The following is a 22,140-nucleotide window of genomic DNA, read 5'->3' as shown; positions in this document are numbered from 1 at the left end:
AAGATATTAAAAATATCTGTACTCTTATGTTCTTTGCAGTATATTCATAATAGCCAAGATATGGAAACAACCAAAATGTCCATCAATGGATCAGTGGATAAAGAAAACATGTATATAAAATGGAAGCTTATTCAGCTTTAAAAAAGGATGAAATCCTGCCATTTGCCACAACATGGCTGGACATGGAGGACATTCTGATAAGTGAATGAAACAGACACAGAAAGAAAAACATTGTATAATCTCACTTATATGTGCAATTTTTAAAAAGGTGAAATATATAGAGAATAAAATTGTGGTTACCATGTTTGTAGTGAAATGAAGCAAATGGGAAGATGTGGGTCACAAGATACAAAGTAGTAAATACACAGAATGAAACAGTCTGAAGTTCTAATATATATGAGGACTATTTTATAACCATATATTGTAATCAGGATATTTGCTAAATCAGTGTATTATACCTACTCCTGCTATGGGGTGGGGTGGAGAATGAGAAAGTATGTGAGATGATGGATGTTAAGTTGTGCCACTATAGTAACCATTTACTATATGTATCTACCTTATAACATCATGTTTTATACCATACATATATACAATAACATTTATTTTTTAAAAATGAAAATATAGGTCAGGCACAGTGGCTCACGTCTGCAATCCCAGAATTTTGGGAGACCAAGGCAGGGGGATGGCTTGAGCACAGGAGTTGGAGAACAGCCTGGGAAGCAAAGTGAGACCCCATCTCTCCAAAAAAAAAAGAAAAAAAAAAAAAGCCAGGCATGATGACGTGCACCTGCGGTTTCAGCTCCATGGGCATCTGAAGCAGGTGGATCGCTTGAGCTTGCGAGGTGGAGGCGGCAGTAAGCCACGTTTGTACCACTATGCTCCAGTCATGGTGACAGAGCGAGACCCTGTCTCAACAAAAGAAAGAAAAAGAAAAGAAAAGAAAATACAAACACCATTTGAAAAACAGGCAAATATCGTAAAAAGGCAATCACAAAAGAAGAATACAAATGACTAACAGACATAACAAATATTCAGTCTTTTGTTGTTGTTGTTGTTGTTGTTGTTTAATTTATTTATTTATTTTTTATTATTATACTTTTAAGTTCTAGGGTACATGTGCATAACTGCAGGTTTGTTACATATGTATACTTGTGTCATGTTGGTGTGCTGCACCCATCAACTCGTCATTTTACATCAGGTATAACTCCTAATGCAACCCCCACCCTCCCCATGATAGGCCCTGGTATGTGTGATGTTCCCTTCCTGAGTCCAAGTGATCTCATTGTTCAGTTCCCACCTATGAGTGAGAACGTGGCGGTGTTTGGTTTTCTGTTCTTGTGGATAGTTTGCTAAGAATGATGGTTTCAGCTGCATCCATGTCCCTACAAAGGACAATAAACTCATCCTTTTTGATGGCTGCATAGTATCTCCATGGTGTATATGTGCCACATTTTCTTAATCCAGTCTGTCACTGATGGACATTTAAGTTGATTCCAAGTCTTGCTATTGTGAATAGTGCTGCAATAAAACATACGTGCATGAAGTCTTTATAGCAGCATGATTTATAATCCTTGGGTATATACCCAGTAAATGGGATGGCTGGGTCATATGGTACATCTAGTCTTCTAGATCCTTGAGGAATCGCCATACTGTTTTCCATAATGGTTGAACTAGTTTTTACAATCCAACCAACAGTGTAAAGTGTTCCTATTTCTCCACATCCCCTCTCCAGCACCTGTTGTTTCCTTGACTTTTTAATGATTGCCATTCTAACAGGTGTGAGATGTATCTCATTGTGGTTTTGATTTTGCATTTCTCTGATGGCCAGTGATGATGAGCATTTTTTCATGTGTCTGTTGGCTGTATGAATGTCTCTCTTTAGAGAAATGTCTGTTCATATCCTTTGCCCACTCTTTTGATGGGGTTGTTTTGTTTTTTCTTTGTAAATTTGTTTTAGTTCTTTGTAGGTTCTTGGATATTAGCCCTTTGTCAGATGAGTAGGATTGCAAAATTTTCCCATTCTGTAGGTTGCCTGTTCCCTGATGGTAGTTTCTTTTGCTGTGCAGAAGCTCTTTAGTTTAATACATCCCATTTGTCAATTTTGGCTTTGTTGCCGTTGCTTTTGGTGTCTTAGATTACGAAGTCTTTTGCCCATGCCTATGTCCTGAATGGTACTACCAGGTTTTCCTCTAGGGTTTTTATGGTATTAGGGTCTAACATTTAAGTCTCTAATCCATCTTGAATTAATTTTTCATATAAGAAGTAAGGAAAGGATCCTTCTCAGCTTTCTACTCTTAATATTAGCCAATTTTCCCAGCACCATTTATTAAATAGGGGAATCCTTTCCCCATTTCTTTGTTTCTCTGTAGGTTTGTCAAAGATCAGGATGGCTGTAGATGTGTGGTATTATTTCTGAGGACTCCTGTTCTGTTCCATTGGTCTATATCTCTGTTTTGGCAACAGTACCATGCTGTTTTGTTACTGTAGCCTTGTATATAGTTTGAAGTCAGGTAGCGGATGCCTCCAGCTTTGTTCTTTTGACTTAGGATTGTCTTGAGATGCAGGCTCTTTTGGTTCCATATGAACTTTAAAGCAGTTTTTTCCAACTCTGTGAAGAAACTCAGTCTTTCTAATAGAAAAGGATATGGAAATTTGCCAAACTGTTAGATATTAAAAGTACTAACACCCATCATTTGAAGTAAGCATTTTATATGTATTTTTATATTTTGTTATTGGAGATGTGAGCAATATAGCCTTCTGTATAAACTATGCTGATATATATCTCAAGGCCTATAAAAGCTCACATCTTTGCACCCAGAGACTGTCAAAATTCACTGTGAGATGGCGGTTTGGAATTCACTCCAAAGTCAGGGTGGTGGAAACAATATATCCAGGGTATAGGCAGTAAGGAGATGCATTGTATGTAGAGAATTTACAACAATAATAAAGCTGGCTAAAAGTCAGTTTGCTTTTTATTTTCACCATGCACAGGCAATTTTAAACAAAATCTGCAATTTAAATGTCCCTCCTCACCAGGATGGACAGTCTCTACTGCCTAACCTTGAGATTCCACTGTTGTAAGGAAATAAGAACAGAAATGTAAAGTGTTTGGTGAATATTATTTATCACCACATATATTTTAATATTAAAAGAAAATAACCATGTTAAATGCTTAATATAGGATTAGAAAAATAAAGCAGGGAACATTCATATTTCACAATCGTTAAAAATGCTGGTGCTGTCTTGTATTTGTTAACCCATGCTGTATTGTTAAATGAAGAACAGACCAAACATTATACTCACAATCTTTTAAATGTATTTATATTATGTTCAATAAAAGTTTACCATCCAATAATTGTAGTTACAATATGATTTTAAGTGCATTTTTGTCATAGTGTAGGAGAGAGATATCAGGAAAGATAAATGACATCTATAACGTGTTCTCCAATACACACGCGTGCGCGCACACACGCACATTTTCGCTACAGCAGTTGTTATCAAACTTGGCTGCATGTTAAAAAAGCTCCTGGGGAGCTTTTAAAATCCCAATACTCAGGCTGTATCCATACCAATTAAGTTGGAATCCTGGTAGGTGCAGGGAGGAACCAGGCATCAATATATTTTAATATGCCTTGATGGTTTCAGTATTCAGCTAAGTTTAGAGAGCGATTAACTCAAGTCTTGCTGCTCAGATGTGGTCTGTGGACCGGCAGGGGCAGTCACCACCGAGAGCTGGTGAGAAATGCAGAATCTTGAGCCCCATCCCAGACCACAATCTTCAGTTTAACAAATTTGTCAGGTGATTTCATTAAAGCTCAAGAAGCCCTGATTGAGCGCCTTTGTTTCCATCACTTTAACATAAGATTTCAATGGAGAAAAGTGTTCTGGGGTCCAAAATAAGTTGGAAACACTGGATTGCTAAAGTCTTTGTCTAACTAACATTTTGTGACTCTTTCATTTTACGTTTCTTTGTCTAGGAATGAGTGCAGATTTTTACAAATCCATATTCAATAAGACAAAAAAAATTAGAGATTCATTGGAAACAGGTTTAGAAAGTGATGTATGTTTCCTTGCGCTTAAGAAAAACAATTTACATCACGATTTTCCTTTCTCTTTGGTAACAGGATAAATAATCCAGACTTTGAGTCGAACATTAATGTACTTGATTGTCTTTTTTCAGAGACATCTTAGCTAAATAACTTCATAAGCTAAGCTTTAATAAATTCGCTAAATTGCTAGAGAAATTGAGTGAAACATCTCTGTCCAGATCAAAAGCATATCTGAGTCACTAACATGTGATTCTCATCTCAGCTGTTGTTTAAGTAACAAACGGCAAATGTGTAAAGTTAATATAAGAAAAAAAATGAAAGTTTGGGGAGGGGTATTAAAATGAGACAAACTTTTAAATTGAAAAACCAATTGACAAGGTATTTTGTGTTGGAACTAAATTTACATAATGGAAATTCTAGGCAACCTGAATCAATGCAAATAACCCAATGCAATAACAGCTTTATTAAGATAACAGCTATATACATATGGAAAAGAAAGGCATTTCCCTCAGCCTTAGAGTGGTATTCTCCTAAGGGAAACCAACTTTACAAGCTCTTCACTAACAGAACAAAATTGGCTGATATATTGATGTTTCCTGTGCATAACATATTAATGCAAACTCAATTTCTTAGCAGTTTCTGCTATAAACATTGACACTGTTCTATATAGTGGACAAAAGTTTAAATTGAATTTTATACCATAAATTTTTATTAGTGCTTCAGAGTTTTTAAGGATTTTTTTTCCTACTCACTGAAACCTCATCACAACTCTGTTATGGATTGTTATTCCCATTAGACAGATAGAGAAACTCAGAGTTGGAGGAATTCTATAACATAGCCAAGAACACATGACAGCAAGTGGTATACTCAAACCTACAGCTCTCACTCTAAGTTTCTCCTATATCACAACTTCTTTTCATGTCATTTAATTTTGATTCTTTCAGCTTATTTTGTTCATTATGTTCTGTGGCAGTATACACACACATACATACACACTTCTGGGTAATTATGGCTGAAATCCAGGTCACAGGTCATGTGTTGTTAAATAAATACATTCACATAAGTGGAACTTTTCAGATTCTGATGGCACCTGCACATGGTAAATATAAAGGAATTGGGTCTTTGGTTTCAGGCAACTAAATATAAAGAATTGGGTCTTTTTTGGTTTTCTCATTATTCTGAGAGTCAGCACTAACTTCTTATACAGATTATTGTTCATCACACTTGCCTAAACAAGAAAAAAAAATCTTAGGAAGAAAATGTTATTGATCATTATGCAAGGTAAAATTAACTTTTAAATAAATTCTGCTTTTCAAATATATAACTGCCGTGTAACATCTCTCTATATATGCCTGAACACACCCTATTGCATCCTTGTTTTATTCTGAATATTGCTTTTTTAGTTTAGAAACTGTCTACCTAGTGTATTTTTCATGGTATAAAGACAACATATGGTAAACTGTATAAATATCTAGAAGGTAAGTTAGAGTTTGTTTACTTAAACATAATAGTCACAAAAATTTTCAATTTACTTTCTGTAACTCATTTGAATTTACTTCTAATTCATGCAGGCTTATTATTTCTCTTTATGTTTTTAGTAAACATTTTCATGCATACAAAGGTTAAAAAATGAATTTTTAAAAACCTTGATATTGATATTTTACTTAATAGTTTTGCGTTTAATAAAATCTGTTCAAAAATAAGAAAACTCAAGGAGAAAGTAATTGGAAACAGATTTGAAATGAATTAGTGATACCAAATACAATTTAAATAATCAACATTTAATTCCAAATAATTTCTATCCTATAAAATTTATAAAGGTTTATCTAATCCCTTTGGTTTTTATTTAGCTATCCAAGTTTTAATACACATAGGGATGCCTTTGTGATATAGTGGTTACCAGTACAGTATATTTTATCTTTAAAGATAATTATGGTCATTATACAATATAGAACTGAAAATTAAGAAAACAAAACAATTATATTACCTAGCTATTTGAATATTCAGATATTTTTCTTAGCAAAACCGTTATGCTGCTGGTAATGTATATGCCTGATTCAATTTCAGATCAAACTAAACTTGCAGTTTTGGTCATGTTAAACTGTGTGTCTTAACAGAAAATAATAAAAAAAATTACTATTAGAGTTAGAAAATCATATAATAACCAATTTTAAATGGGAAAAAACAAAGTATTAAAAGAAATGACTGTTATTAAACTTAAGAAAATATGTTAGTTGTAACAGAGAGAAATTTATTTTAACGGTAGTAGTCTCCAAATCTGCACACCTTACTCTCTCACCCCTCAGTGAACTGCAATTCTCAGTATTCACTCCTTTACAGATGCTAGTCTACTTAAATGTGGGTCGACATGTGACTTGCTTCTGACCCATCAAAGGCAGAATAAGCATCTTCATGTTATTTTCAAGGATACCTCAAAAGAAATCTGTGCTTACATCTATGTATCTTGAAATGCTAGCTCTAGGGGAAGCCAGCCATCTTGTAAGAACTCCGACTACCTTGAAGCTGCCATGGTGTGAAGGAACCCAAGACAGTTACATGGAAAAGGGGATCTTGGCTAGCCCCAGTTATTTAAGCTGTCCAATTGCAAGCACCAGACATGTGAGTAAAAAAGCCTTCTCAGACATTCTAGTCCCAGGACATTTCATGTGGGAAGACCCAAGGAATCAGGCTGACAGCCAGCACTGAGACTCCAGATACATGACTCTAGTTGAGCCATTTAAGCATCCCCAAGCATAATGAGCCCCAGTTAGCCCAGACGTGAACCAGACAACAAGGAGCAGATGTAAGTCATTCTCACTATATTCTGATGGAATCTTGACCTACAGAATCGGAAGCATAATCCCTAAATGAGCCCAAAAGATGACCTCTGTGTATTCGGTGCTAGTATGTTTATTCTTCACTACAAGATGAGACCCGTTAGCTCAAAAGCCCACTAGTACCAAACTCAATTTTTAATATATACTATTACTATAAAAATAGTTCAAACAGGCATTTTTAGCCATTTAGAGCCTGCCTGCTTTGCATCCTCTGAGAAACCACACCCAGTATCTGCCAGCCATAGGTAAGATAAGCCTTGTACCTAAAAGACTCCAAACTACTGCTGCTCTCCAGTTTTCTGACCCTGAGACTCTCCATTATGTTGTTCAATATTACCTAGGCATTCTAGACACAAAAGCCCCCTCTCCCATTTTCCACTTCCCATAGAAGTTCTTGTGCCCTCCTTCTTTTTTGAGTAGTAGTAGCTTCTGGACAGACTCCTGCTTCAAGCAACTATCCCACATGCAAGACTGTTACAGCATGTATGGGCTACTGCCACACCTCATGGTCAGGTCACTTTTCTTGATCATCTCTCAAATCCCTTTAACTCCTTCTGATAATAAAATGGCTTTTGTTTTATGCATCTATATTTCAGGATGATGGGTTATGCAGCAGCAATAAGTAATAGAGGCAATTTAAATTGTTTCTCTAAGACATTAAAAACCAGTTATAAAACTACTAAATGCCTTAAGATATTTGCAAATGTTATAGGGTTATTCTAGTTTTATGCAAAATACCATGATACAAGTCTGCAGATGGTGAAGTTCCTGAAATAATGTTACCTTTCATGGTCCATTATATCCTTTAAAGAACACTATGAGATTATAAAATATTTTAATAAGAACAAGGAGCAATTTCCCCAACAGGAAATTTAACTGTTATTAACATGCAATACATAATCACAACCGCAAGCAATCTTATCCATCAAAGGGAAAAAGGGCAGTATTAGAACTAATCAACTGTTCCTAAATTGTTAATATAAATGCTCATTTCTTGTTTGCTTTTTTCTATGTATTAACATTTATTAACAGATAAGGTTTAGTTGGAGCCAAAGGTTATAGAAAATATTGAAGAAAAACCAAAACTTGGAAAATTAATAACTTATCTATAAACTTTTGTAAATAAGAAATAATTTCTTTAAGAAAAGTAAACTAGAAAGACTGCCATTACGGTGTTTTGTCAGTGTAACACTCTGCTCTGGTCTTGGTTTTATTTCTCATTTTGCCACTTGTGTGATTTCAGGCAAATTATACAATCAAACCAAGTCTTTACTTACACAGTTATACAATTTTATTAATTTCAGAAAGTCATTTTGAGGATAAGAGGTTGTAATGTATGTAACACACATTATATTTCATATTAAGTAACTTGTGATGCAAAATAAGCTATTATTTTCATGAGTTGTTATACACTCAGGACAATACTACATGACTTTAAGGAAAAGGAAAGTCTCTCTCTTATTTTTTGAAATGGTGTGTTGCTCTGTCACCAGGCTGGAGTACAGTGGCGCAGTCTCAGCTCACTGCAATCTCTGCCTCCTGGGTTCAAGCGATTCTCCTGCCTCCGCCTCCCAAGTAGCTGGGACTACTGGAATGTGCCACCACACGCAGCTAATTTTTGTATTTTTAGTAGAGACGGGGTTTCACCATGTTGATCAGTATGGTCTTGGTCTCCTGACCTTGTGATCCACCTGCCTCAACCTCCCAAAGTGCTGAGATTACAGGCATGAGCCACTGCACCCAGCCAGGAAAAGGAAAGTTTCTTTCTATTTTACTTACCAGGAAAATTCATCACATGACCAGAGACTTTCAGTAAAAGGAAGAAGGCTACTACTTTCATTTGTTTAGATACCTCTATGACATAACATGGTAAGATGCACTGACTGGCAAATAAATTATAAACAAAGTAGACTACAATGTCCATTTACAAGCTTTTGAAGCAAAGGAAACCTAATATCCATAAGACTTGAAACACCATACCCAACCAAAATGATTCAATTCCATTCAAGTTTCAGATAATACTATCAGTTACAGTTTGGATTTGTGGCTAAAAATCCCTTAAACATATTTTATTTCAATTAATCTTCTTAAAACTATATGGAATAATTATTTTCTTAATTATACCAATCAGGATATTGAAGTATCAGAAAAGAGACAAAGTCAAATCTCAGAATCTCTCCAGCTTCACCTTGAATACAAATTTGAGTTCTGCAGAAATCCTGAACAAAATACAGATTCAGCCAGCTTTTATGTGAGAAGGGGAAATGAGGTTGTATTAAGGAGAGCTTCTAGATAGACTTACTATGTTTATGCTTGTGCATGACTAGACATGGTGGCTCTCACCTGTAATCCCAGCACTTTGGGAAGCCAAGACAGGAGAATCATCACTTGAAGCCAGGAGTTCAAGACCAGCCTGGGCAACATAGCAAGACACCATCTCTACAAAAAATAAAGAAATCAGCTGGGCCTAGTAGTGCACCTGTAGTCCTAGCTACTCTGCAGGCTGAGGTAGGAAGGTGATTTGAGTCCAGGAGTTTGAGGCTACAGTGAGCTATGGTCAGGCCACTGTACCCAATCCTGAGTGAGAGAGTAGGACCCTGTCTCTGAAAAAGAAATGTTACCACTTGTAGAGACATTTGAATTTTTGAAAGGCCACAATTGCTTACCTAGGGTTCTTAAACACTTAACTATTGAATGTCTCTAGTGACAGTGTAGTCACACATTTATACATCTCAGTTTATGGCTCCTGTGCCATGGCTCAGAAGATCCAGGAAAATTGGGAGGTCACTGTGCATGAGCATGATTGATGGGTTCCTTCAACTCAAGGCCAAAAGTAGGTCAAACTGAGATAGAATATGCCCAGGTACAAGACACAGACAAATACTAAAACCAAGTTCCGGAAAAACAAAAAAAAAAAGAAGAAGAAGAAAGGGGAAAATTGAGAGGAGTAAGAAAAGGTCCTAAAATGCTAGAAAGAAGTTGAAGTTGGGCAGATTGTAGGAGTAGAAGCAATATATAAATCTATTTAGTAAATCATAAAGAACCATAAAAGTTTAGCTATTATTGGGTATTATCGGTCAGTTAAATTTCCCAAATGCATCTCATCAATTTACAAAAAGTTCTCCTGTTCTCCCTATTTAAACGAATCCCTCCCTACCTAAATTATTTTAGAGATTAGTTTACACTCACTTTACCAATTTCCCCAATCCTCATTCGCTACTTAAATCACTCTGCTCTAACTTGCAATCCCATTATCCTACTATGATAATTCTATATCGGGTCACCTGTGACTTGTAAGTGATTTAAATTAATGGGCATCTTTAGCCCTGATCTTGCTTGAGTTTCAACAATATTCAACACATTTTTCCACTCCATCATCGTTTAAACACTTCTATGATATCACATAGAAGTGATATCATAGAATCTGACTTCTATGATATCACATTCTCCTAGGATGTTCACTTTTTTTGCCTGCTTCCTCTTTTTCTCCTTTGTTAGCCCAACTACTTCCTCACATCCCTTAAATGCTGAATGCCCTCAAGACAGTTTTCAGTCCTTTTCTCTCCTCATTCTGTGCTCTCTTTGTGTAGTTTCATGTATCCTATGGTGTTCAGTTATCAGTCATATTTCTTTGATTTGTATATATATGCCTCTAGTTCACACCTCACAACTCCAAGATGCTGTATATCCAGGAAGCCAACTCACATTGCCTTCACTTATGTGTTCCAGAGACACCTGAAGCAGCCAGTTTAAAGCCAAATTCCTGAGCTTCTCCCCAATCCTGTCCGCTTCTCATGCTCCCTCTCTCAGTGAGGGAGTCTCATCCATCCAGTTATTCAAGCCAGAAGCCTAAGCATCATTCTTGATTCTCTCTCTCCAGCTCTGTACCCAATATATCACTAAGTTCTCTTGACTCTATCATATAAATTTAAAGCTATCCATTCCTCATTTCTCTCTGCCTTTACCTAATCCAAGTTACTACAGACTCTCAGGTAGATGCAATGCCATAGGTTCCTGACTGAGGCTTCTTGAAATTTATTTTTCCAAACTTCAGAAAAAGCATTTTTTTTTTCATGTAAACATAATGCTATAGCTTCCTGACTGGGGCTTCTTAAAATTTATTACACAAACTTCAGCAAAAGCATTTTTCAAAAGCAATCTGAGCAGGTATTTTCACTGCTTAAATCTCTCAAGGAAAGATTCAACCTCTCTAACTTGGCTCATAGGGCCCTGGATGATCTACCCCACTATGGTGTCTCTGGCCTCCCCCACACTGCTCCGCCTCCCATTCTGTGCTCCAGCCACACTGAATTGTTTCAGAAGCACAAATACATCCCACTTTCCTATGACAGCTTTGCACTGCTTCTCCCTGTGCCTGCTGCACTCTTCCCCATCGCTGCCATTGACAAAATTAAATCCAGTTTATTTTTGTATCTCGGCCCCAAAGTTGCTTCCTCAGAAAGTCTTCCCTGACCTGCTCCCCACAGCCACCTCCCCCCAAAAGTGTTAGATTTTTTATATACTCTCACTATACTCTGAATCTTTTATGTATAGCTCATTCTGCAGTATGCAAATATATAGTTATTTGTGTGATTGTCACTCCAGGAAAAATAAATGATGCTCATCTTTTAAAAAATTAATTTATTGTTATTATATAAAGATTATAATATGTTTTGGTATGTTTATACAGAGTTGCATGGTTATTATAGTCAAGCAATTAACATATCCATCTTTTCATATAGTTACCCTTTGTGTGTGTGGATATGTGTATGTGTGTGTGGGGGTGGGGGTAAGAACACCAACAATCTACTCTTTTAGCAAAAACCCCGAGTCCCATACAGTATTATTATTATTATTTTTTTTTTTGAGACAGAGTCTCGCGCTGTGGCCCAGGCTGGAGTGCAGTGGCGCGATCTCGGCTCACTGCAAGCTCCGCCTCCCGGGTTCACGCCATTCTCCTGCCTCAGCCTCCTGAGTAGCTGGGACTACAGGCGCCCACCACCGCGCCCGGCTAATTTTTTGTATTTTTAGTAGAGACGAGGTTTCACTGTGGTCTCGATCTCCTGACCTTGTGATCCGCCCGCCTCGGCCTCCCAAAGTGCTGGGATTACAGGCGTGAGCCACCGCGCCCGGCCTACAGTATTATTAAGTTTGCTTAGTTTGTACTTATTTATCCTACACATCTGCAACTTTGTATCCTTTGACTTATGCCTCCTTATTCCCTACCCCTGTCCCTGGGAACCATTTTATTCTCTACCTCTACATATTCAACCTTTTAGAAAAAATCCCACTTATAAGTAAGATCATGCAATATTTTTCTTTCTGAGCCTGCCTTACTTCACTTTGATGTTTGCCTTTGGTCATCATTGCAAGTCCAGTGCCAAATATAGGAGTCATCACCGAGTATGGGTTCAGTGTTATTTGTTGAATGACTAAGTGTATGAACTGAACTGGCTGGATGACTACCTTCTCATCTTACGAAGGCTCTCTATGAACCCTTCCTCAAATGAAATATTTCCACCTCAGTGCTCCTGATTATGACAGTATCATTTTTTTTAATCACACTGATGGTTGTGATAACTATCTTTTTGCCAACACAGGTTGTGAGTTCTTCAGAGACCTTGAGAGTAGAAATCATGTCGTGTTCACTGCTGTCTCATGGGGACTGTCTTAGTGCTGAGCATGTCACAAGAATTCAGAGTGGAGGGAGCCGAAGTGATGAACTCTGCTGACTTTATGATTTCAACGGGCCTTGCTTCAACAACAAACACATTGACACACAGCGGGTGAAGCCACCTATTATTGAAGAAAACTGCTTAATCTGCTCTATATATTACAGATAATGTCTCAAATCTTCTGTCAGTTCCTGCCAACCTGCTGAGTTCTAGAATGATTCAGGGCTTGCTGCTGCTGCTTCTTCTTAATTCATAAATATAATCCACATATTAAAACTTCATTGCCCTTTCAGAACAAACAAAATGCTTCATGGTAATTTCATATTCTTTGGAGAAAGCTAGATTTAAATCCAAAATGAGTTGTTTTTTTAAAAAAAAACAATTAAGATAAAGCATTAATGTATACAACAGGTGTTTTAAGTTTTAAAACTCATTATTAAGAAGAAATGATTATAGAGACCGGAAAAGGAGAATGGATTTTATTTTTTTAAGTTGGTTGTATTTATGGCTAATAGAGTCTTGAATTTTTACCAAGATGAACTAAGTGCAGTTAACCTTTAAAAGTCACATTAAAAAGAAAAACTGTGTCTTCTCATGATTTGTCTTTCTCATACAGAGTTTCTTGTCAACGCTTCTCTAAATGAGTCATTTGTTCTTTTCTAGGTGGTCAATTTCTAACTTTTGTGCTCTGTTAAATATAACTAGTAAATACATTTTAAATTTTGCTTTTCGTAACTGACAATTTCTCATAGAGTTTAGAAAAGAAGAAAATAAATATGATTAGTTTGTTCCTTGTCTTCCAAATCTGAAGCATTAATATTATCCAAGTAAAAACTGTTGTATTCACTATGAAGGGAAATTTGGATAGAATATATAATGAGCCTGCAATGAAAAAAATAGGAACAGGAAGCTTTGAAGTTTTCAGATAATAATCTCAATAAGGAGAGACTGACTATCTTTCCCTGAATTTAGCAGCTAAGCATATCATCAAAGCAAGAACACACTAGAGGGAATGCCATGCATATGATTTAATGAGTAATATTTTAACATAAAAATTACACTGATATTTCATTTATATGTATCAGTTGATGTGCTTATTAAGTATAACTAAGCTTATTGGAAAGAATATTTTCAAAAATTTTTTCTTCATTGGTTTGGGTTAACAGACTTTACACACCAAACTACAGATTAAGGTACTGATAGATGTCAGTTACTCCCTAGAATTTTCAACTTGTCAAAAACAGATATAAAAATTACACTTTTTACTTTTAAAATCAACTTTATTGAAAAACAATGTACATACAATAAAATGCCCCGTTTTTAAAATGTATAGTTCAATGGGTTTTTAACAAATGTCCAGAACCATGAAACTACTTCCTCAATCAGGATACAGAATATCTGGATGTACAATTTGTTCATTCATTTGTTGATAAGCATTTGGGTTGTTTTCAGTTTGGGGCCATCATGATTAAAGTTATGATAAACATTCATGTATAAGTCTTTGGTGAACCTTTTAAACTTTTTCATTTTTCTTTCATAAATACCTAAGAGAGGAATTATTGAATCATAAAGTAGGTATATATTAAATGTTATAAAAACTATTAATATTAAAAAAATTTAAGTTAATAATGTTAAAAAGTGTCAAAAGGAAATAAATGTATATTCAACATTTGTTCATTCATTTAATAAACATTAAGTAATCATCTCTTATGTGGCAGCACCAGCTTGAGTATTCAGTGTGCCGAATTTAACAAGACACAATCCCTGGCCTGAAGAAATTCAGAGAATAATGAGAAATAACTCTCCCTTTTGCATATAGAAAAAGATATCACTTTCTAAACAAGGTAGTCAAGAAAGCAATGCTTGTATAACTGGATAGGCTAAGTTCTAGGTCTGGCTCTATTATCAACTGGTTATCTAACTTTGAGGAGACAATCTTTCTGAGCTTTATCACTTCTAAAAAGAGAAGTGAAATAATCACTGGTTTTCAAACACTAAAATAAATCTGTAATTTGTAGTGAAGTAACAGAAGATAACAATAACTTTTGAAATCTGGCAACTCTAAATAAAGTTTAAAATATAAACTTTCAAACTTTGAAGCTACTGATGGTTTTGTTAGAAACTGATGAACAGGGTAATTTCTGACAAACATGAGCAACATGATTCATTTCTTAAAACAATAGTTTCATTGACCCATCACTAGGACATCAATTGTATGAGAAATCATTATCAATGAGAAGCCTATAAATCTGCTCTCCAATGAATCCCAACCAAAGTGAAGTCTAAAAGTGGAAACAAATTGTTGCTAACTCTAACCAAAAACTGAATTGAAAAAGAAAAGCACAAAGCTCCCATTGGCTCCCAACATCACCTCTCTTTTATCACAGTTTTCAGCTATCACACTTTAATGCTCTTGATACTAAATAAATTGAACATTACCTTGTACACAGGGTGTTGGTGATATTTCTCTCAACAAACAGTTCAAAAAGTGATTTCCATGGAAAGTCAAAACTAGCAAGTAGCCAATCTTTTTGATGAAATAAGAATATATGACAGTCCCTGACCATCATTAAGGAATATGTTTGTACTTACACATTTTCAAAGAAGAAATTCCCATTTCTTTTTATGATAATTTAAAGACCTTGAGTGAAAAGAAGAGTTTGGTTTTACTGTGATTTGTTTTGTTTTGTTGTGCTGATAACATCCTTATCTGTCATTACTGGCTGCCACTGTGTTCACACTAAGACTCTAACTCCTATACAACAGTGACCAATTACCCCTCTACCCCAAACAACAAAGGCACACTGTTCTTTAACGTGTAATAGCTGAAGATTTAGTCAGGATCACAAACCACTAGGTAGAGAAGATTCCTTAAAAGGGAAAGAAAGAAGAATGAAAACCATCTTCTCCCAGTGTTTGAATAAATATACAAGTCAACACATTAGTCAGAAGATTACCAGACAATGAATAATAAAATGATGACTACCTGCCTTTGAGGTCTTACAGAATTAAGATTATGGAATTAGAACAATATCCAGACTCAAAACCAAATGAGGTATTGGTCTCCATAACCAGAAGCAAATCAATGATCACTTCCCTATGCCTTATTTTCCCCATCAGAACAGCAACTACGTTTTTCTTTTAACATAGAATTTGTAATAGTTAACAGAAAAGTCATAAAGAACATCTAGATATAACAGTTTAAGAAATAATAACACATACAAATATGTATAGTGTTTTACATACTATATACAAGTAAGTATATACAAGTAAGTATATACAAGTAAGTATAGTGTTTTACATACTATATACAAATACTTATAGTATTTTACATACTATATGACAGTATATAACATAAAATACTTATTTTCTCATAATTTCAGATATAGATACTATTTGAGATTTCCCAGCAGGATAAGAAAGTACTTCTTGGAGTAACAGAAGTTTCTCATAAATTCTAGAACTTCAAATTCAAGCCCAAATGTGAGGCTAACTTTCCACAGAGCTGGGCCTCAAAAAATGATCTCAGACTTGACCACCTATAAATCAGCCATGAAATTCTTATGACAGATGATTACTACATGCATATCATGAATGCAAATCTACTCTCTGATACAACCCTGAATCTATTACATCTATTTTCCTCTTGATCAACACAGCGGCACTTTCTATCAAGGAAAGACTGAGCCATCCAAGGCATTAAATAGAACCTTGGTTTCATGCTTACTGGGTCACAAATCATAGCGGAAAGCCTTAGGGGCTGAAGAGTCACCAGCTAAAGAGTCTTCCTCTGGCTCTTGGTTCTGTACTTACCAAGCACTAGAGAATTGGACCAGCTTTTTCTTAACTCTGATGCTCAGTTTTACTTTGGATTATTTAAGTCCATTCTTAGTCATCAATATTGTAATTCTCCAGTGTGGTGGGAGCTAGGAGGGAGAGAAGGCAATGCTAGAATGAATGCTCAGTGACTACTAGTCTTAAGACTATTAAAAACAACAGGAATTGTTCAGCTGGGAACAAAAACCTTGAACTTGTATGCAATAACGCCTCTTCTTCACATTCAGGGCTAACATTAAGCCCATGGCTTACTAGGGTAAACTGAGGCTGAAGAAAGCAACACTGTCTTTTTTGTACCCAACAGCCTGTCCTGCATAGTAGTCAATGCTGTTGGTAGGCTTCTCTTTTACATATGAAGCCATCTCATTTGGTCTGTCTTGACTTTTTCTATTTAAAAACAAAAAAAGTGTATTCCTTTAATAAGTATGTCACGGTAGGTAGTTACTGAGCTAAGTGAATTCCTTGGCCTCTTCTATGTGAACCTTGCAGAAATTGTTGGCCAGTAAGAGAGTAAGGAATAAGGAGATCATTGGCATTCAAATACCAAAATTATGAACTGTAAAAAGAATAAATGAGGCTTTAAAACTTGTTCCTTCAGTATCTCTAAACAATGTAAAGTCAAATGGTTTTGAAGAGATCTCTTCTTTTTTTTTTTTTTTTTTTTTGAGACAGAGTCTCGCTTTGTCGCCCAGGCTGAAGTGCAGTGGCTGGATCTTAGCTCACTGCAAGCTCCGCCTCCCGGGTTTGCGCCATTCTCCTGCCTCAGCCTCCCAAGTAGCTGGGACTACAGGCGCCCGCCACCTCGCCCAGCTAGTTTTTTTTGTTGTTGTTGTATTTTTTAGTAGAGACGGGGTTTCACCGTGTTAGCCAGGATGGTCTCAATCTCCTGACCTCGTGATCCGCCCGTCTCAGCCTCCCAAAGTGCTGGGATCACAGGAGATCTCTTATTTCTTAAGCAGAAATGCCAAAGAATGAGTTAAGATTTGGAAGATTTTAAAAAGAAGTAGCAATTTCTGTTTTATCACTTTCTGCAAGCACACTGCACTACTTGGCTGATTTGGGAAGTTTCTGAAGTCAGTTGTTGGTTTTCTCACTGATGATAGATTGTTTCTTACATTAGCTTTAAGCACTTTGCAGACACCACACATTACCAGCAAAACTGAAACAGTATAGCTACGAAAAAGTAGAGCGCTTCAGAAATACTGATCTATTTCTTCCATTTATATGTATATAAAAATAGAAATTAAAATACATAGAATATATATGCATATATAATCATAGCATTAAAGAAAATTGCCTATTTAAATATATAGTTGAAAAGTATTCTTTAGAATTAAATTTCACAAATAGAAACACAATTCTATAAATCATACAACTACTTTCTTTGGGAAAAGGACATGATCTATTTTTACTCTCTCAAGAGCTTTCTGGCAGTCACCACCAAAATTGCATCTGCTTCATTTGATAAGGACATTGTTAAAAGGTGGACTGCTAAGAAAGAGTGAGTCAGAAGTTAATGCCTTTACCTTTAAGCCACAGAAGATTTGTACAAATGCAAGAACAACAGAATCTGGTTTCTTTGGTTTCAGTTCTGACTCCCATCTAGCAAGACACAGCCTGTCATCAGGATCCTGAGAGAAAGTGGAGGAAAATGGCAGATACCAGATATCAGAAGAGAAAGATAAAAGAGCTAAATGAGAGTATGCTTTCTAAGTCTGCTGTACATTTTTAAAATGTAGGCTTTAGACACTAGAGGAGAAATGTAGAAAATTAAAATATCACAATGTATAGGATTGAGGTTATTTCCTTATATTTAAAATAAGTTAAAAACCAAAAGTATAATTCTAATTCAACATACCAACTTTATGCCTGAACTTCTAAATTATTCCAAAAATAAGTATAAGTAGATAAGCAAATAGTTGTAGTGAGTTTGATAAAAGATATAAGCTGCAAGTTGGCTAAAGATGACTGCATTACCTGTACTTCTGTTGCTCCAGTATTCAAATAAAGTAGAATGTAAAGTTCTGGGAAGCACAACTTCATATGGTTTTATATTGAATACTTAAAAATGCATGGGTGAAAATTGTAGAACCTTTCCAAGGAAACCATTAGCTTGCTTGTTTGATTAATACCCCAAAATAATTGCTAAGAGACAACATGGTGCTAGACTGATATAAAGGACAGAACAAAAGTCTGGAGCTTTGCAATCAAGATATAGTCATGGTCAGATTCAAATCTAAGTAGTGAGGCTAGCAGGCAATATTGATAAAATTGGCATTCTATTGTGATTTTCTTTTCAACCTAAGCCTCTTTTGTAACATACTGGATAATAAATTTGGATGTCTTAAAGACCTGTGAGGAATATGTATGGAAGGACAGAATCTTCTGAAGGAATAAATGGAAAGTCAAGAAGTGGAAGAAAACCTGACGTGTTTCTGAAGCCTTAATATATCATACTATATTTCAATACTGAAAATGTATCAAATTAACCCTTTGTATCCTTTTTTTCTTTTTTTCTTTTTTATTCCTATCACCTCTTGCATCTTTGTCTTCTGTCAGCATTAATGGTATTGGCAACATAGGAGGTTTTCAAAGAGTGCTAAAGATTTAGTCACAAATTGTGATTAGTGAAATCACACTTTTTGTTGAATTATCAGCAGCAGTCTCTTTATTATAATATCATGGTGCCTTTTTGAGTGTTATTATCATAGTACTTTACAATGTAGTGTAATTGTATAGTTTTGTAGTATATATAGACTCTAGTACCTGTATAATATTTGAGTATCAGAGGAGTATTACACTCTTCTGAATGAGAACTGAGAGGCATGACTGGAAAGCTGATAGAGTGTTTATAAATGTATTGTACTAGAAAATACCATACTCAAAGTGAGAGACAGCAAGCTTTCAAATTCTCCATATGTTAACTAATATTTAGTATGAAGAGCTAGCTGTAACCCAAAGATAAATATCTTGGCTTTTTTACATAATGGTTTTCCTTTGTACTCAGCTAATTGCCTTAGAAGACATCTGCAGTTTCCCTATCAATAGTATTCCTGGACTGTTATAGGAATCCAATTTTACTTATGCATAAATTATAGGCACCTTGTAATCAGCAAGACACAATGTTGGACTTAAATTCTGGAAAGGGAGAAGATGCAAGAGATCATGGGATGGCTAAGCTCTGCAGCTGAATAGTAGCAGAGTATGCCACTAAATTTCAGAAAGACATTGAAGTGGAGAGCAGAGAGAGAAAATAATCCAAAGCTACCTTTCTGGATATTTCATATGGTATATGTTCACAGGGCCCAATTGAAATGAAATTGGAAGAGATATTGTGATTGTTGGCTTTCTAAAACACTTTGACCTTGAACCAGACTTGTGATAAGGCCTGCTTCACTCTCACAATAGTCTCGATATTTTTCCCATTTGTTGCTTCCTCATCTCAGTAAATGGCATTCTCATTCCTCAAATCAAAAAACTAAAAGTCACCATTGATTTCTGCTTTTACATCAGCCCTTATATCTGATCTATTACCAAAGTCTGTCAGTGTTACTCTAAAGAATATAAAATAAAGATCTATTTCTCCATGCCCATTACCACCAGCCTAGCCCAAGCTCATGGGGAGAGCCATATTCACAGGTAATGAGTCTTCTATACTGTATTCTTGTCCACAGTGAAAGCATTTTCATCAGGGTAGGCAGATTTACTTTTTAAAAAATAAATCAGAACTTATTAGACCCCTGACTGGAATCCTCCAAGGACTTTCTAATTATAACCTGAATAAAAACATTCTCCAAATGATGACCTTCAATGTCCTGAATGATCTCATTTCTACTTATTTCTCCCACCTTATCCGACAGCTCAATCTGAGACCACTTTTTAATCATTTTTTGTCTTCCTCTTTCAATGCAGGCTCCAAGTGCAGAAACATTGACGCTGTTGTTCACTATTGAGTGTTCTTCACTTCCTAGTAATTGGCACATATTACATGCTAAATAGATATATAAAATAAATGAGCAAATGGAAGCTGCAGTTCAGCCTGTTCTCTGCCTGTGTTACAGTTCCTTATAATGCTAAGGGGCTAGCCATAGTGACTCTAAGGAAAGTGCCCTAAAACCACATTTCAGTGACAATCACTTGTGAAACTGTGACTCCAATCCACAACTCTCCAGACAAGATGGAACTCGGCACTACGCTTATTCTACTCTTGTACTCAAGGGTTTAATTTTATTATCACAACTGGCCTGCAATAGGACAGAGACTAAATAACATGCTCTCATTTTAACAGATAAGGCAACAGATCTAAAAAGTATACTAGGTTAAAGCTATGCACTTGATGAATTTAGAGATAATATGTGTATTAAAACTATTATCATTATCATATATAATAATAATACAGGAAAATGTATTCATTAACACATTCCAAAGACATTTATTGGGTCTCTCTTCCTGGAAAGTTCAGCTATTGTGTGGCCTGAAGTCTACAAAATTGGGCATAAGAGGTTCCTTAAAAATAAAAAATGAAGAAGTAGCTTTCTTTTTTTGAGTTTTACTATAAGGTGTGACCATATGAAGACATGTCTAGGGTTCCTCCCAGGGTCTTGAAAAGAGTCTGTTCAAATGAGGGAAACTGAAATTAAGTCTAATAAGGCTAATGGTAAATGGTGCTCTGTGAAACTACAATATACTTTATAACCCACTAGAATCAGTCACAAAAGACATTGTCCCGGCTCCAAAGGAGGTGGTCAGAGAAGCAGAATTAGAATAAATATTACAAAAGGCTGGGATCAAGTTAAGGTCCAGGCATTTGGGAAGCATGAGGAAGTTGAAAGACCACTCAGGGAAGGCATCGTGGAAGAGGTCCCACTGTGACTGAGTGTTGAAGTTTAATTAAGTCTTCTACTAAACAGGAGTGGGGCCCTGAGTGGGTAGGAGACAGCATGATGGTTGGCAAAATGAGGTAGGGGCAGCCTATCAGAGAAGTCCTTGGAAAAGCATACATGTACAGAAGAGGTTGGTACATTTGTGAACACTCAGTACTTGGATCTGTATGCTATTCGAAGTGAAAGCACCAAACAGCAATGAGATGCTGGAGGAGGAGGGCAGGAATCAGCTCAGAAAGAACCTTTGGTATCACACTAAGGAGTCTGTGTTTTCTCTTGAGAAATACTGAAGATGTTTAAACAGGGAAATGGTGTGCGAAATACATGTCTTAATAAGCTTATTCTTTTGGTAATGTGTAAAATGAATTGAAGCAGGACAAGATTGCAAGTAAGGATACTAGACAGAATGCTATTGTAACCAATGAGGAGGAAAATGATGAGGAACTGATATAAAGAGTTGGGGAGACACCTGCTTCTGGCCTACATTTCTCATTCAGAGATGAACCATTTAAAGAATGCAATATGTAATGAGAACTTTATTCTCATTCATAATAAGAAAACTGGGAAAACGGATAACCTGTCTAGTTGTGCTAGATCTGCTCCTACTACACCAGTCTTGACAATTAATTAATCCTCAGTTTTTCTCTTCTGAAAAAAGAAGAACTGACCTAGACAATATTTGAAGCTCTCTTGCAATTCTAAAATTCTGTGGACAACACAGTTTCCTCATTTCTATTATAGAGCTGTTATTTACTGCTCTTTTTTGCAAGTTGAGAAAAGAAAATTAGCTCATTAACTTGGAATTAATCCTCCAATTGTGCTGTCTTATATCTAGAATTACAGGCATTGATATGGACTT

At 35.9% G+C, this 22,140-nt stretch overlaps 1 long non-coding RNA gene across 5 annotated transcripts in view; it reads right to left on the bottom strand.

Annotated features, from left to right (window-relative positions):
• Positions 1-22,140, bottom strand: part of LOC103879286 — a 160,644-nt gene that overhangs the window by 20,001 nt on the left and 118,503 nt on the right. For 3 of the 5 annotated variants that reach the window (XR_001896915.3, XR_001896912.3, XR_001896916.3), the window contains 3 exons: positions 17,925-18,029; positions 16,375-16,487; positions 15,168-15,202 (listed from right to left, as the gene is read on the bottom strand). This is a non-coding gene — a long non-coding RNA (uncharacterized LOC103879286). Of the gene's footprint in view, positions 1-11,943; positions 14,106-15,167; positions 15,203-16,374; positions 16,488-17,924; positions 18,030-22,140 lie in introns of those variants that run through there. The other 2 variants (XR_002518406.2, XR_002518405.2) reach the window with 2 other exon arrangements.

Source organism: Papio anubis, chromosome 15 (genome assembly GCF_008728515.1).
Source record: "Papio anubis isolate 15944 chromosome 15, Panubis1.0, whole genome shotgun sequence".
Classification (NCBI taxonomy): Eukaryota; Metazoa; Chordata; class Mammalia; order Primates; family Cercopithecidae; genus Papio; species Papio anubis.
This window is presented reverse-complemented; position numbering and strand designations above follow the sequence as displayed.